The sequence below is a fragment of the Esox lucius genome, chromosome 14 (assembly GCF_011004845.1).
Source record: "Esox lucius isolate fEsoLuc1 chromosome 14, fEsoLuc1.pri, whole genome shotgun sequence".
In the NCBI taxonomy this organism is placed as follows: Eukaryota; Metazoa; Chordata; class Actinopteri; order Esociformes; family Esocidae; genus Esox; species Esox lucius.
In genome coordinates, this window is record NC_047582.1 from 23,960,331 (window position 1) to 23,975,391 (window position 15,061).

Below are 15,061 nucleotides of genomic sequence, written 5' to 3' on the forward strand. Positions count from 1 at the left end.
AGAGGGACGTTTAAAAATGGAGTATAGAAGATGTGGGGTTAAGGATGGAGGGGGGGGGGATGGAGGAGTTTTAGTGAAAATTGTGCAGCAATAAATATACATAATTCCAATGCAGATTTAAAAAGTGCATAGCATGTGGAATAATATCGTTTTATGTCTATTACTATTAGTTCTCCACCTCCTGAATGTCTGTAAGGGAGATGATGTTGTCCTTGGTGGTAAATAGGTAAATGGTGATGATTTTGTCATTGGTGTTAAATAGGTAGAGGGGGATGATGTTGTTGTTGGTGTTAAATAGGTAAAGGGTGATGATGTTGTCCTTGGTGGTGAATAGGTAAAGGGTGACAATGTTGTCATTGGTGTTAAATAGGTAAAGGGTGAAAATGTTGTCATTGGTGTTAAATAGGTAAAGGGTGATGATGTTGTCATTGGTGTTAAATAGGTAAAGGGTGATGATGTTGTCCTTGGTGGTGAATAGGTAAAGGGTGACGATGTTGTCATTGGTGTAAAATAGGTAAAGGGTGATGATCTTCTCCTTGATCTTAAATAGGTAAAGGATGACAATGTTGTCATTGGTGTTAAATAGGTAAAGGGTGACAATGTTGTCATTGGTGTTAAATAGGTAAAGGGTGAAAATGTTGTCATTGGTGTTAAATAGGTAAAGGGTGATGATGTTGTCATTGGTGTTAAATAGGTAAAGGGTGATGATGTTGTCATTGGTGTTAAATAGGTAAAGGGTGATGATGTTGTCCTTGGTGGTGAATAGGTAAAGGGTGACGATGTTGTCATTGGTGTAAAATAGGTAAAGGGTGATGATCTTCTCCTTGATCTTAAATAGGTAAAGGATGATGATGTTGTCCTTGGTTGTAAATAGGTAAAGGGTAGTGATGTTGTCCTTGGTTTTAAATAGGTAAAGGGTAACGATGTTTGTTTATGGAACACCAAAGGGGTCATAACCATTAGCTAAAGACGGTGTACTCAAGTTGAACTAGGCGTCAGAAACGGCTTAATTTATAACAGGACAATTACAATGCTTTTTGCCTGGTCATTGGCAGACGACACACCAGATTACATTATGTATGAAACCTGGCATCAAAAAGTGCCGTAATGAACAAGACAGTTACATCCCTTTTTACGTATCCATTGGCAGACGACACGTCAGGTGATGTTATCGAAGAACACAAGCATTAATGGGTCATCTATGTATTTGTAAAAATACATAATTTAAATAAATATTCTCAGTGTTTTTCCCACATATTAGCTTGTCCATTTGAATCACAGACCAGAGTGAATTCAATTTTGAGCCACTGACTAATTGTATATAGCAGATTGTTATTATATTAAATTATAAAATATATTTCTATGATTGTTTGTTCTATGAAACTCAAAATTAATGAAATGATCTGGTTTCCCATATTTTTTTCTCTAGAATCACTGGTTCTATAGGGTTAAAGCGATTATTCCATGTGGCAACACAATTTAACTATGAGCAAGCCAATTAATTCAGACTACTAATTACATAATAATGCTAAATGTACACGGCTGCACTGCTGAATAATAGTGTCACAGTGATGAAAGAAGAAAGAATCGGAAAGAAGAAAAATCGGAAATCGGAAAAACTCAATCAGCAAATGGGTCTGCATTTAGTCATATGAGTATCATATTTCATTATTGAATAGAAATTATGAAAACCATTTTCAGTCAATTGTGATAACTGTGGTGTAAGTTTAAAGTTTTGAAAAATCACCACATACTATTGATAATAGTACCAAAATGTATAGTTAGGCATTAAGGCTAGCTTACGATTAGACATACATTATTTAATTGTAGAGGGTGTTGTGGTTTGGGTTCGGTTAGGGTTAGGTTTAGGGTTTTAGGGATTTGTGTTTGCATGTGTGTTTACGTGTGTGTGCACGTTGTGTGCTTGTGTCCTTTGTGTGTGTGCATGTGTGTGTTTGTGTGTGGGTTTGTATTGTACTAGAACTTGAAAAGCGAGATTTCATCATTTTCATCATCTCTCCTCTCTCCTTCCTGAGCTCCAGCATTGTCTGATAGTAGAGAAATATATATGTATTCTGAAAATTAACAGAATGATCTATTCAGAAACTCAATTTGAACTCAATTAAGGCGTCTCTCCCGGTCGGTCATGCCTTTGTAGCGGTAATTGTGGCTGGGCTCCTCAGACTAAAATCCTTTGAACAGTAAATTGCAGCGGAACTCAAACCTTTAGCAGGACGGTGGGGAGCATTCTAATTCTGATGGCGGGGGGGGGAGGGGGGTGTGGAGGTTAGACAAAGGAACAGGTATGAGTAGTGTGTGAGTGTTTGGAGTGAATCACACACACGGGGTGGTGGATGTTGGCAAGGGTGGGGGCGGGGGGGGGGGGGGGTGTAAGTATGAGTTCGCCTGGAGCTTGGAATGACATATAACACATCAAATACACACATACATAGACACCCGTATCAATATGTGTAAACAGCTATGAGCACAAGCACACAGGCAAGGACCAACACATACATACACACTCGAGCTAATGAATTTCTACATTCCAGCCCTGGCACCTGTGATGATAATGAGCTTATTCTGGCAGCTCACAGACCTGGCACGCACACACACACACACACACATACACACTTTCACCGATATCAGTAAGCATGCCAGGGTGAAATAGCTAACAGCCGGACAACGAATGCCACATTAATTATAGAACATACTAGGACAACTGGCAGTTTCAAGTTTCAAAATGCACTGTTTGCATGCACACTATAGCTGATGTTGTCCCAGGTGTGGCAAAGTGCTCATATCTCAGATGTTGTCCCAGGTGTGAAATACTGCCTATATTTCAGATGTTGTCCCATGTGTAGCGCCGTGCTTGTATTTCAGATGCTGTCCCAGGTTTGGCATAGTGCTTGTATTTCAGATGTTGTCCCAGGTGTGGTGTAGTGGTTGTATTTCAAGCGCTAAGCAATCCAGTCAATAAAATAAAGTAACCACTGACAAAATGAAGTTCAATTCAGTACACTGAAAAATATAGAACAATATTGATGTAATCCAAATGGGGGTCTGTGCATGGATACCACAAGAAATCGCACTGTTCAAAGATAACATTGAACGTGGGACAGCAGCTTGAATATCTGTATGCATATCGGTGGTTTAGGGTGGTCGATAGTTTTGGGGTTAGAGCATCCGACCAGGTTGCTAGATCAAATTCCAGGTCCCAGAAAATGTCCTTGAGAAAATGTCCTTGAGCAAGACAGTTATTTCTAATGGCACCTGTTAGTCCCTCTGGATAGTGTCAGCTAAATTAGTAAATAATGCTCCTGAACAATGCTCTGTTTGCTTGATAGAACAGCTCACGGCTGTCTGATGTTGATGATGATCTTCTTGGCTTTTATGTGATAATGTATTGACTAAATGTCCTGAAGGGCAGGGAGCATGCCACCAACTGTGTGTTGAACTGACCTCTCCGCATGCGGTCACCGGTGGTGTAGTTGCAGTACCAGGTGGAGATGCAGTCTGAGTGATCACTGGGATGGTGCAGCTGTAGAAGGTGGTGTAGTTGCAGTCTGAGTGATCATTGGGATGGTGCAGTTGTAGAAGGTGGTGTTGTTGCAGTCTGAGTGATCATTGGGATGGGGTGTAGTTGCAGTACCAGCTGGAGATGCAGTCTGAGTGATTATTGGGATGGTGCAGCTGCAGAAGGTGGTGTAGTTGCAGTATCAGGTGGAGATGCAGTCGGAGTGATCATTGGGATGGTGCAGCTGCAGAAGGTGGTGAGGGAGAGTCCTTGGAGACACATCAGATGTCTTCCACAACATGTGGATCATGAGATGTTGTTATACTGTTGTTATCACAGTGTTGGTGCGGTTGGACCAGTTCAGGTCCAACCAACAGGTCCTATTCCAACTTTTCAGAGTATGGTCAAAGCCAGACTTAAAAATAATCAGAATAATAGGGAACCATTGTGTTAAGCTAATACATCTTCCCAACAGGAGATGAAACCGCATCCACAAAGCCACAACATGAAAGGCTCTTTGTGTCTTACCAGATGTATTGGTGATAATGCAATCTACATTTTGTTGTTTTGAATTAAGTGCCTGAATCTGAGATTCTGTTCGCGCAGTAGAAGCTGTTATTATCTCACAGATGTCGCTCCTCTGATGATAAAGGCAATGATCTGATAAGCAAACAGAATAGAGAGTTCAGGCACTGGGGGCAGGGTAGCATTTACTTTTCAACAGCTTATAAAGAGAATGTCACACAACAGTATTAAAGAACATTTACCTGATAAGATTGAGAGAACATTGTTGAATGTGATAACCCTTACAACCCTCCCCATCAACGCCCATACAGAGTTTTAACACTGCTGTCTTATTCAGTCCAAATGTATAATTTTGAAATTTTTCATAAAATAAAATGTATTAAAATATATATAAAGAACTTTATATATATATAAAACAAAAGGTTCTCGGAGGACATTAGCGGTTCTTCAAATGTAACCCCTAAACTTTATTGTATTTGGGGAACCACTTATTCTGTAAGGGACACTTATTAAAATGTTATATTATTATTTGATTACATCGGAGTTTATGTATTTATTTACGGTTATACTAACTCCATGATCATTCTTTTTCAAGTAAAGTGAAATGAAATTATTTGAATTTATCTGGAATGGAAAACCATTATTTAATTTAAATTTACAATTTTACCATTATTTAATCGGGCAAGTTGATAAAGAACACTTCCCGTTTATAGCAATGGTCTATGGGGGATGTTACAGAGGGAGGAGGATTCTTTAGGCTACCTTGCCACCCTACATAACACATATGAACCTGGAGAACTGAAACTCTTAAATATATCAATACCAAAACTGCCTCCACCAAGACTGTATTTAAATCCAAAATGGTTTTCCAGCAGGCTAAGGGTTAATCCCATGTTTAAAAGACTGTTGTTATTCAGTTTGAAACTAAGCATTTCTTCACATTCAAAACCTATCCATGTCTGAAATAAAGCTATACAGAACTGGTTAATATTTAAATTTTATTCACCAGAAGGGGCAGAACACATGGCGCAAAATCTGTAATGCAAGCATAAACTGGAAAACAGTCTAAAGTTTTGACAGCTGAGCTGAATGAAGTGTAAGTCAGTTGGAAACAGATACCAAGGCATACGGCCTATGATCCGATACATAAAAACTGATTGACACATCCATTCATGCATTTTAATGTAACACGTTAAATTGTATAGTAGCTCCAAAAAAGAATACTCAGCGTTTGGGTCGTTGAAAAGTCCAGTTGGTCCAGGCTCTGTCACCAAGAAACAGAATCATCAGAACCATCCCTTCTGGACCTCTCCATTGGAGGCAAGTTCAGGAATGGCTGTCATACCGTCGTTTTGGAGTGGGACTGGACATGAAGACAGTGATATCAGGAGACATGGGAGACCACGCTCATTCAATGGCAAACTCTGTTGTGCTCTTGGGAAGAGCGATTCTTATTGTGTGGCGGTGTGAGCAGATACGTTCTAGATGACAAGGTTCCCAAACATGAGATACCACGTTGGAACCGGAGGGGTGTACTGCCAAAGTAAACAGTAAGATGATATAGTAGTGGGAAAGATGGGCTGACCAGCGAACAGTGGAGGGTTGGATCTTGACACGTTTACTGTTGAACAATGTACGGCCAGAGAGGTGGTTTCCTGTGATTTCCTCCTGTTGGTTGGGGTGGGACTGGGGGAGGGAAAGTTCTTTGAAGGGAACTGAAAGGGAAGAGAGGGGTGAGAAGGGAAGAGGGATGTGATCATGCAAATGGTGGGGCAGTAACTTTTTAATGATGATCTATAACTGCAATGGATGAGCGTGTCTACCCCATAAAAGAATACATAAAAACAGTATCCTTTGGGGGGCAATGAAACGCTGGAGCCCCGTTCATTTAAAACACGGGAAACATGGTGAGCTGGGAGCTGTCAGTTCATGCAAGCAACTTGTTGGCATGAACAGGTTGAGACTAAAGTTAATAAAAGAGTAATTTTATGCAAATATGACACAACATCGCAATGCTATTGACCAATCAAATATCACCATAGCTTCCAGCTCCTACACGATTGGTTTCTGTTACCTTGTACTTGCTAGGATGCTTGCTAGTTTGTTTGAACCCACAAATGTTTGTACTTATGCAAATGTGCCTGATCAGCAGGATCTTGGGATGCCTGCAACCTTCCCCAGAATGTATCTATCTTCAAAACCAACAGTCAAGACTAAACATTTTAGACCACAGAAAATAACCACACTTACTGGATTCTCTTTTTTTTCTGTCATCTTGTGATCGTTTTAAAATAATTGCATGTTAACTTGTTACTAATCTTTATAGCAAAAATACTTTAGAGGGTTCTTTGAATTTAAAGTAATGAAGGAAAATACTTTTAAAAGTTGAGGCCAACTGTTTGTGTGGCCTCAAACCAAAATCTACACAGCAAATGTGTTCCGTGAGCGTCCTGTTAGCATGCATTTCTAGCTGCTAGATGATGAAAGCATAAAATATTTTTATCCATGATTTACACTTCACAGACTCATTAAACCCTTGAAAATAGACTTGAAACATAGAAAGACTCACACACATACTTCATTGGTGTGCTGTATCAACGATGTGCTGTTTGTGCCTCCGACGTGGCATGTCTCATTGATTATGATGGATGTGTTTCCACTGTGACTGACCAACGTTCAAAACACACATGGGCTGCAGTTCCACTGTAATCTCTATAGCAACTGTGTCTGTCTGTTTGTTGCTGTATGAACACAGGCCAGTGTTAGCTAGGGAGTCAGACATCTCTGCTAACGCACGCAAACACACAAATACACACACTGGCACACTGGCACACACACACTGGCACACACACTCACACACACACACAGTGTCGCTAGAGTGACAGGACTGATCTCCCTCTTCTTCAGGGAAGAATGGACTAAGTGCCCATTTGAGGCCATAATCGTCTATTATGAGCCATTATAAGTCATAATAAGTAGTTACAGGTGGTAGGCCTCATTCAATGAAAAGAACCCTTCAGCATTGGAGACCAGTCCCAGCCTCAGATGTAACTAGAAGGGAAGAGAGAGACAAGGAGGAGAGAAAGATAGGAGAGAAGATGTGAAAGTGATGAAGAAGGGCAGATGAGGAGAGAGAGATGCGGGGAGGGAGATGGAAGAGATTTGCTAGGGAAGGAGGAGAAGGGTTAGTGGTTCAGAATTGAAAGGGTAAAGAAGAGAATAAAAGAACGAGGAGGCAGGCAGAGAGAGAGAGTGGGGAGTAGTAGATAAAGGTAGAGTTAAATGTGATTGTCTTGAATAGCAGACAGGCCCATTGTCTGACCCATCAATCTCAGATAGAAGCTTTACAAAGGACCCACACTCATACACACACGCAAGCCTCTAAGATTGAATCCATTGAACTGATTAGTCTTTATTTAAAAGCAAATAGCACTTTTCATTTTATAATAACTATTTCAATTGTTACTAGTTTTACTAGTAAAAGTTGATTATATACCTTAATAGTACTTATCCTTTTCCAATCACTGGTCACATAGAAATCTACAGCATAAGCTAATTGTCTGCTGAATATTCAAGACAGCATTCCAACTGCTTGGCTATACCAAAGGAGAATATACAACCTTGTTTCCAAAAATGTTGGGACGCTGTGTAAAATGTAAATAAAAACAGAATGCAATGATGTGCAAATCACTTATCCCTATATTTAAATGAAAATACAATATATCAAATGTTCAAAAATAAGAATTATATTGAATTTGGAAAAATACCTGTCCATTTTGAATTTGATGCATGCAACATTTTTCAAACATTTTGGGACAGGGCCATGTTTTCCATTGTGTTGCATCACCTCTTCTTTTAACAATACTCTGTAAGCATTTGGGAACTGAGGAGACCAGTTGCTGTAGCTATGAAAGTGAAATGTTTTCCCATTCTTGCTTGATATAGGATTCCTGCTGTTCAACAGTTTGGGGTCTCCTTTGTCGTGTTTTTCGTTTCATAATGCGCCAAATGTTTTCAGTGGGTGACAGGTCTGGACTGCAGGCAGGCAAGTTTAGCACCCAGACTCTTTTACTACGGAGCCATGCTGTTATAATAGGTGCAGAATGTGGTTTGGCATTGTATTAAGCAAAAAGCAAGGATCATACATATGGTTTCTTTGCATGGTAGAGTTTTAACTTGCATTTGTGGATGCTAAACCACTACATTTAAAAGGCAATTCACACCAACATGGAAGAGTTTATACCACTTATACAACACTTGCCAAGGAACAAAAAATACAGGCAAACTTATTCTAGCAGAAATTACATGTTTCCGTTTATAATTCAACATTTCTTAGTGAATTTATGCTTTTTTATGTTTTGCTTACTACAGACGCAACCCCGTTTTTCATTCGATTAGTTTTATATTTTATGAACGCTTCACCCTATCCCCTTGGGTCATCAATTATTTACAAGGTACTATAGGGAATGCTTGTTTTATCTCTTACTTGTATATAGCATGTAGAAGAAAAACTAAGTATGACATAATGCTTTTAAAAGATGTGAAATCGCTAGATGGGAATTTTGACACATGGAGCATCTTTGATGCTTAATAAACTAACTAGCTCTTTTATTACATTTCAATATCTGCCCAAAAAATACCATCACTGGAGTGATAAACAAAGCTGTAGCCCAAGGAACGACATAACACGACCTCATTGCCCTGCAGAGCCATCTGGATGTTCAGATACGTTCATAGGACTAACAGCTACCATTCACTGTTGGTCCAGTCAACTTTTGTCAATGCATGAAATCTCCATTGGCAATCTTCATGTCTGTCTATTTGTTCAAACCAGCCGATGCTGGTAAGGATTCATAATCTCCACATTTGCAACTAGACCCGATCCTCTGACCATTGATAAAGATAACATTATGGCTCTTCATGTACTGTCATGTTGAGTGATATCTTGCATCCACATGCAGATAAACCTTATTTACTATCACAACATCTGAGACACAGAATGTAATCATGCAGCTGACCAACAATATATTTTACTGTTTCATGTTATGTTAGGACATACAAAATAAGAACCAGCTGGTTTTAAACTATGACAAGTTGATTACAAGGATTACATGTGACTTTTTTTCTCCATAAACGCACGCACGCACACACACACACACACACACACACACACACACACACACACACACAGGTAAGTGCTGCTGTTATTGTAAGAGACACTGAGCTACTGTAATGCTTGCACTCATTGTTCTCATTCCATTGAAAAGCGCAGACTTTGCTGATAGCTTTTCAATGGAATAAAGTGTACTTACTATTGGTGGGGTTGTGTTGATATCTCAACTTGGTATGTGTTAAATAACTACAATTGTAAAGGTAATTGTGTGAAACATAACTGACCATACTTGACACTAGCTCCTCTAAATAATGTTATTATACATTCCCCAAGCACGGCCTGGACACTCCCTTTCACCCACACACGTATACTAGAGAGTATTCGCGTCCCTAGTATAATGCAAAGATAGTATACACAGGTGTGCTGCCAAACAAAGCTGTAGGTTCTTTACTTGGTTAAATCTGAGAGGGTTTTATGAATGAGATACGGTGACTTGTTCTGGCTTAGTGGGATTGGAGAAATTGAGACCCATCAGTGTGTCTCTGTGTATGTGTGTTTCTGTATCTGTCTGTTTGTGTGTGTGTGTGTCAGTGTCGGTGTATATTGTTGTTGTAAATCTGTCTGAGCTGAGTTATGAGGCTCCTACCGTGACCATAAAGCAGCTCTGGACCACACAGGAACACCCACGCACACACACACAAGCAGCTTTAAAGAGCTCGGAGGTTAGACGCTAAGCTAACAGCATGTGGTGATGAGTCATTATGACCTGCTCTGTGTGACTCTAGACCAGGTGTTGGGACCACTCCTGTTGCTCTGAGGAAGGATATAGCTTTGTGAAACTTTATCTTCAGCTGATCATTTTGGTGTCAACCTTGTGGTTAATTACCATCAGGTTTAAATCTAGCAGTTGTGATTAAAGCAACACAGACACATAGAGAGGAAAGGATGGAGAGGGAGAAGGAGAGAGAGGGAGGAGAGAGAAGGGGGAGGGAAAGCGTTGATTAAAGTTGGGTAAGAGATCAGACAGGTTAAACAGCTCAACTGATTAGAGTGTCTTTACCTTGTCAGGTGAGAGGCTAGCTGATTTGTGTGTCTGTGTGTGTGTGTGTGAGACAAAAAGCATGCCATCACAAAGTCACATACAAAACATACCCATACACAAACATTCAGTCACTCACCAGTCCTGTGCTGTCCTTGAGAAGGTCCTCATCCAGATATAGACAGGCATGTGGCCTGAGGCCTGAGGACAGACAGGAAGGAAGGTGGTCCAAACTCACTCTGTCCAAACCACAGAGAATAACTGCAGTCAAGGTGAAACAGAGGATCTGGCCATCAGCTCTATGGCTATTACGTGGTCCACAGAGGATTTGTGTGTCTGTGTGTGATGGTCCAGTGTGTTTACATGGGTGTTAGTCTGTGTGTGTGTGTGTGTGTTAGTCTCTGTATGTGTGTTTTAGTTTGTGTAAATGTATGTTGTCTGTTCATGTGGATGTTAGTCTGTGTAAGTGTTAATGTTATGTGTGTGTGATGATGTTTTCTGCGTGTTTGTTTATATTATGTGTGTGTGTGTTAATGTTATGTGTGCATGTTAATGTTATGTGTGTGTAAATGCTTTGTGTGTGTTTGTTTATATTATGTGTGTGTGTTAATGTTATGTGTGCATGTTAATATTATGTGTACATGTCAATATCATGTATGCATGTTAATTTTATGTTTGTGTAAATGCTTTATGTGTGTTTGTTTATATTATGTGTGTGTGTTAATGTTATGTGTGCATGTTAATGTTGTGTGTGTTAATTGTATGTGTGTGTTATGCTGTAATATGTGATGTCACATCTGTATTGTTAATGTTATGTGTGTGTTTGTGTGTTAATGTTATGCGTGTGTTATGCTCTAATATGGGATGTCACATCTGTATTGTTAATGTTATGTGTGTGTGTTAATGTTATGCGTGTGTTATGCTCTAATATGGGATGTCACATCTGTATTGTTAATGTTATGTGTGTGTGTTAATGTTATGCGTGTGTTATGTTCTAATATGGGATGTCACATCTGTATTGTTAATGTTATGTGTGTGTGTTAATGTTATGCGTGTGTTATGCTCTAATATGGGATGTCACATCTGTATTGTTAATGTGTCAGTCATTAGTGTCTCTGTTGACTCTTACTCATCACACTAAATGGATGTTAATTAGTTGATAGAAGTGCAGTGATGTGTGTCATGTGTGTGTGTAATGTGTGTGTGTTATGTCTGTGTGTGTGATGTGTGTGTACGTGTCAGAATTGCTTCCAGCATGCTCAGTGTAACACTGGCAATGATGGGGAGCTGTCATTGTTGCCGGTATCAATCCATCTCTCTCTACATGTATAATTCTCTCTAGCTCTGCCTCTCTATTTTTTTTTCTATATTCACTGATGAGCCAAAACAATTGCTAAAATGCTGCTCGTCCTCAGTGTCCAGCCAAAACCACACAGGGAATACCATTGCCATGAAGGGGTGTACCTGGACTGCAACAATGTTTAGGTAGGTGGCACGTGTCGAATTGATGTCCACATGAATTCCCGGACCCAGGGTTTCCCAGCAGAACATCGCCCAGAGCATCACACTGCCTCCACTGGCTTGTCGTCTTCCCACAGTGCATCCTGGTGCCATCACATCCCCAGGTAATTGGTGCACACGTACACAGACATCCACGTGATGTAAAAGAAAATGGGACACATCGGACCAGGCAACCTTCTTCCACTGCTCTAAGGTCCAGGTCCGATGCTTGTGTGCCCATTGCAGGCACCTTCAACAGTGGACAGGGGTAATCATGGGCACTTGGACCGGTCTGCAGCTACACAGCCCCATACGCAGTAAGGTTCGATGCACTCTGTGTTGTGACACATTCCTCCCGTAACCATCATTAACATTTTCTGTGACTGGTGCCACAGTAGAACCCTCTGTCGGCTCGGACCAGACGGGATGGCCTTCGTTGCAGCTGAGCATCGATGAGCCTTGGGCGCCCAACAACCTGTCGCCGGTTTGTGGTTTGTGCCTCCTCTGACCACTGTCGGTAGGTACTCACAGCTGCTGACCTGGTGCACCTCACAACCTGACCTGGTGCACCTTTCTGTTTCAGAGATGCTCTGACCCAGTCACCTGACCATAACAATCTGGCCCTTGTCAAAGTCGCTCAGGTCTTTGCTCCTGCCCATTTCACCTGCATCCAACATGCTGACTTGTTTATTTACCATCTAAACTACCCAGACCTCTTATTAGGAGATGATCATCGTTATGCACTTGTGAGTGGTCATGTTTTGGCTCAACAGTGTATCTCTCCCACTCTCTCTCTATGTTTCACTCTATACATATAAATCCCTCTAACTGTCCCTCTCTCTTTCTGGCAGTGAACAAAAGATAAATAATGAACATACACGATCATTTCTACTGACTCGTGCACCGTTTCTGGTTCCACTGGAATGCAGTTGCATGATGCTCAGTTCCAAATGTCACCCAACTTCTCCCCCGTTCACCCCCTAGAGAGACGGGGGAAGAGATTAGACAGAGAGAGAATCAATCGGGAGGGAATAGCTAACTACGAGAGTGGAGGTATAGAGTGGAGTGAGGCAGGAGGAAGAGTCGGGTGTCTGTCTTCCTGTCAATGTATGCTTACAGACTTCCAACCAGTCATAAACACACAAACATGCATGTGCAAACTCTCCACTCCAATCAAAGAGAAAAAAACGGAAGGAAGTTGAAAAGAGGTAGGTCAGAAGAGATTCACTGATTCTACGCTGTGAGCGGGTGTCTGTTAGAATAACACTCAAGTCACAGTGGTAAGAATATACATAATAGAGAAAGGGATGGCATTAGAGAGAAGAAAGATCCATTAGATAAGATACAAACAGAGAAGTTAGGGCTTGTTGTTGCCTTGTTGACACATGACCTGCGGTTTATTCTACATTCTCAATCCCTCAGTCGCTGCTCTGGTCCCCCTCTCTCACACTCTCTCTCTCCCTCTTTGTCCTGGGCCTAATTGTCATGCAGTAAGGGAGATGTACGACCTCCCTCTCTCTTCCTCTCTCCTCTCCAATCTGTTCATTTCTTGTCGTTTACTCTCCTAACAAGGCCTTATTCACTAGTAACGTCCCGAAGGACCAGGCGACTTCAATTTACATAATTGAAGGAATCAGGACAGATAATACTTTGCTTGTATAGTTAGTGTGTGTATATGTGTGTGCATTTTTGTGTGTACATAAATGTTAGTGAGTGTGTGTTGTACACATATGGACCAGCCATCTGGCAATTCGGCCCTGCACCATCCTTTAGCTGTTTGGACTGGTTGAAATTGACACTCAAAGCTTGTGTTATAAGAGTATAATGAAGGTTTTGGGAACAGGTTCTGTATTTGGAAGAAGAAGTTTAAAAGGGTTGCTACTGCACAGAACACTGGCGCCACACTCAAAAATGGAATCATTTTTGGGCAGCTCTAACCATCATTTGGTCAAACAGTAAAGTGTATTATCTTCATGATTGCTGTAATGGAAGTGCGCCCCGCCGCCGTGTCTGTTTCTCTAGGGCCCGCTGCAAAAATGAGTGAGCCGCTCTTCAGAGAAAAATGTTTTTTGATCGGATAACATTTCAAAATGCAATTGATTTGGAAGCTATGGCCCCTTGTTCCTGCTGAAGAGAGGATGGCCTCAGCTTTCTTTAGGTATTCTGTTTTCCTCAACTGTCATTCAGTTCAATAGCAACTATTTTAAACCACTATTTTTAACATAGCTTTCAGTTAAAAAAACAGCACGCCTGTGTAATACACACCGGTCAATACAGTGGCATAGGATAACCAGTGTACCTCATTGTTGGTAGCCTACAAATGTTTTGTACATTACATTTACTGTTAGATGAATACATGAATATATGTATTTAGAATTAGCAATCTAAATGTGTTTGGAGTTTCCACTTCCTCAGTTAATATCAAATGAATAATCTTCTGATAATAGTTAGCGCTCATAAAGAATTGTAGCATCCTACATCGACATTAAAATATTGCTAGCAATAATAGTCTGAGAATCCAGTCAGGCAGTGTGAGTTGGTGTGGAAAAAGGCCAAGGCAGAACTCTAGTCCTGGTCTGCCCATGTTTATATACGACTTCACATCACACACAGTTACATGGAGCAGAAAGTGATCAAATAGACTGATTCACAACATGACAGATGCTGCAAATGGATTTCCCTTTCTGTCAAAACAAGGCTTTTCACTGTGAGACACACTCACACACAAACACACCTCAGCATTTATCCCTGAAGGTTTCCAGTGACTCAGTTTGGAGGTTTGCACCCTGCTCTTTCAGAACTCACTGTTACATCTCAGGTCACACATACGACACACACGTTTAGGTACAATTAAAAAAACATTTGGGGACAGATTTTCCAGGTTTCGCTCTGGAGACTTATCTAGATCTATAGCAAAACCAAAATGACATGCACACTATGCTTCTCATAGATACAAACACAATCAGTCTTCTTTCTACTCCTCTAAATGACTTTGGTTTTATCCCCTTCACTTCTCTCTTCGTCTCCATCTCAGCGCTTCTCTCCTAACCTTAGCCCTATGCTTCTCTCCTCTCTCCTCTCTTCATCTCCTCTTTCCTTCATCTCCTATCTTCTTCCTTCATCCCTTCTCCTCTTTTCCACACATCCCCTTTTTCCCCTCATCCCCTCTCTCCTTCCCTCACCTCCTCTTCTCCCCTCCTCTCTTCCAGCCTCAACTCCTCTCATCTCCACTAATCCCCTTGCTTTATCCTCATCTCCTATTTTCTCCCCCCCTTTTCCCTTCCTTTCTTCTACACTTGGCTCATTTCGTCCCCACTCATCCCTTCTTTTGTCCCCTCATCCCCGCTTCCCCCCATTCTTCTTGACT

The 15,061-nt window shown here is 40.9% G+C and overlaps 1 long non-coding RNA gene across 1 annotated transcript; it reads right to left on the reverse strand.

The window, feature by feature from the left end:
* Positions 1–8,655: 8,655 nt before the first annotated feature.
* LOC105015183 lies at positions 8,656–12,656 on the reverse strand. The gene is made up of 3 exons (XR_828358.4): positions 12,573–12,656; positions 10,334–10,395; positions 8,656–10,055 (listed from the first exon to the last, which is right to left on the reverse strand). It is a non-coding gene; the product is annotated as an uncharacterized LOC105015183 (long non-coding RNA).
* Positions 12,657–15,061: the final 2,405 nt, after the last annotated feature.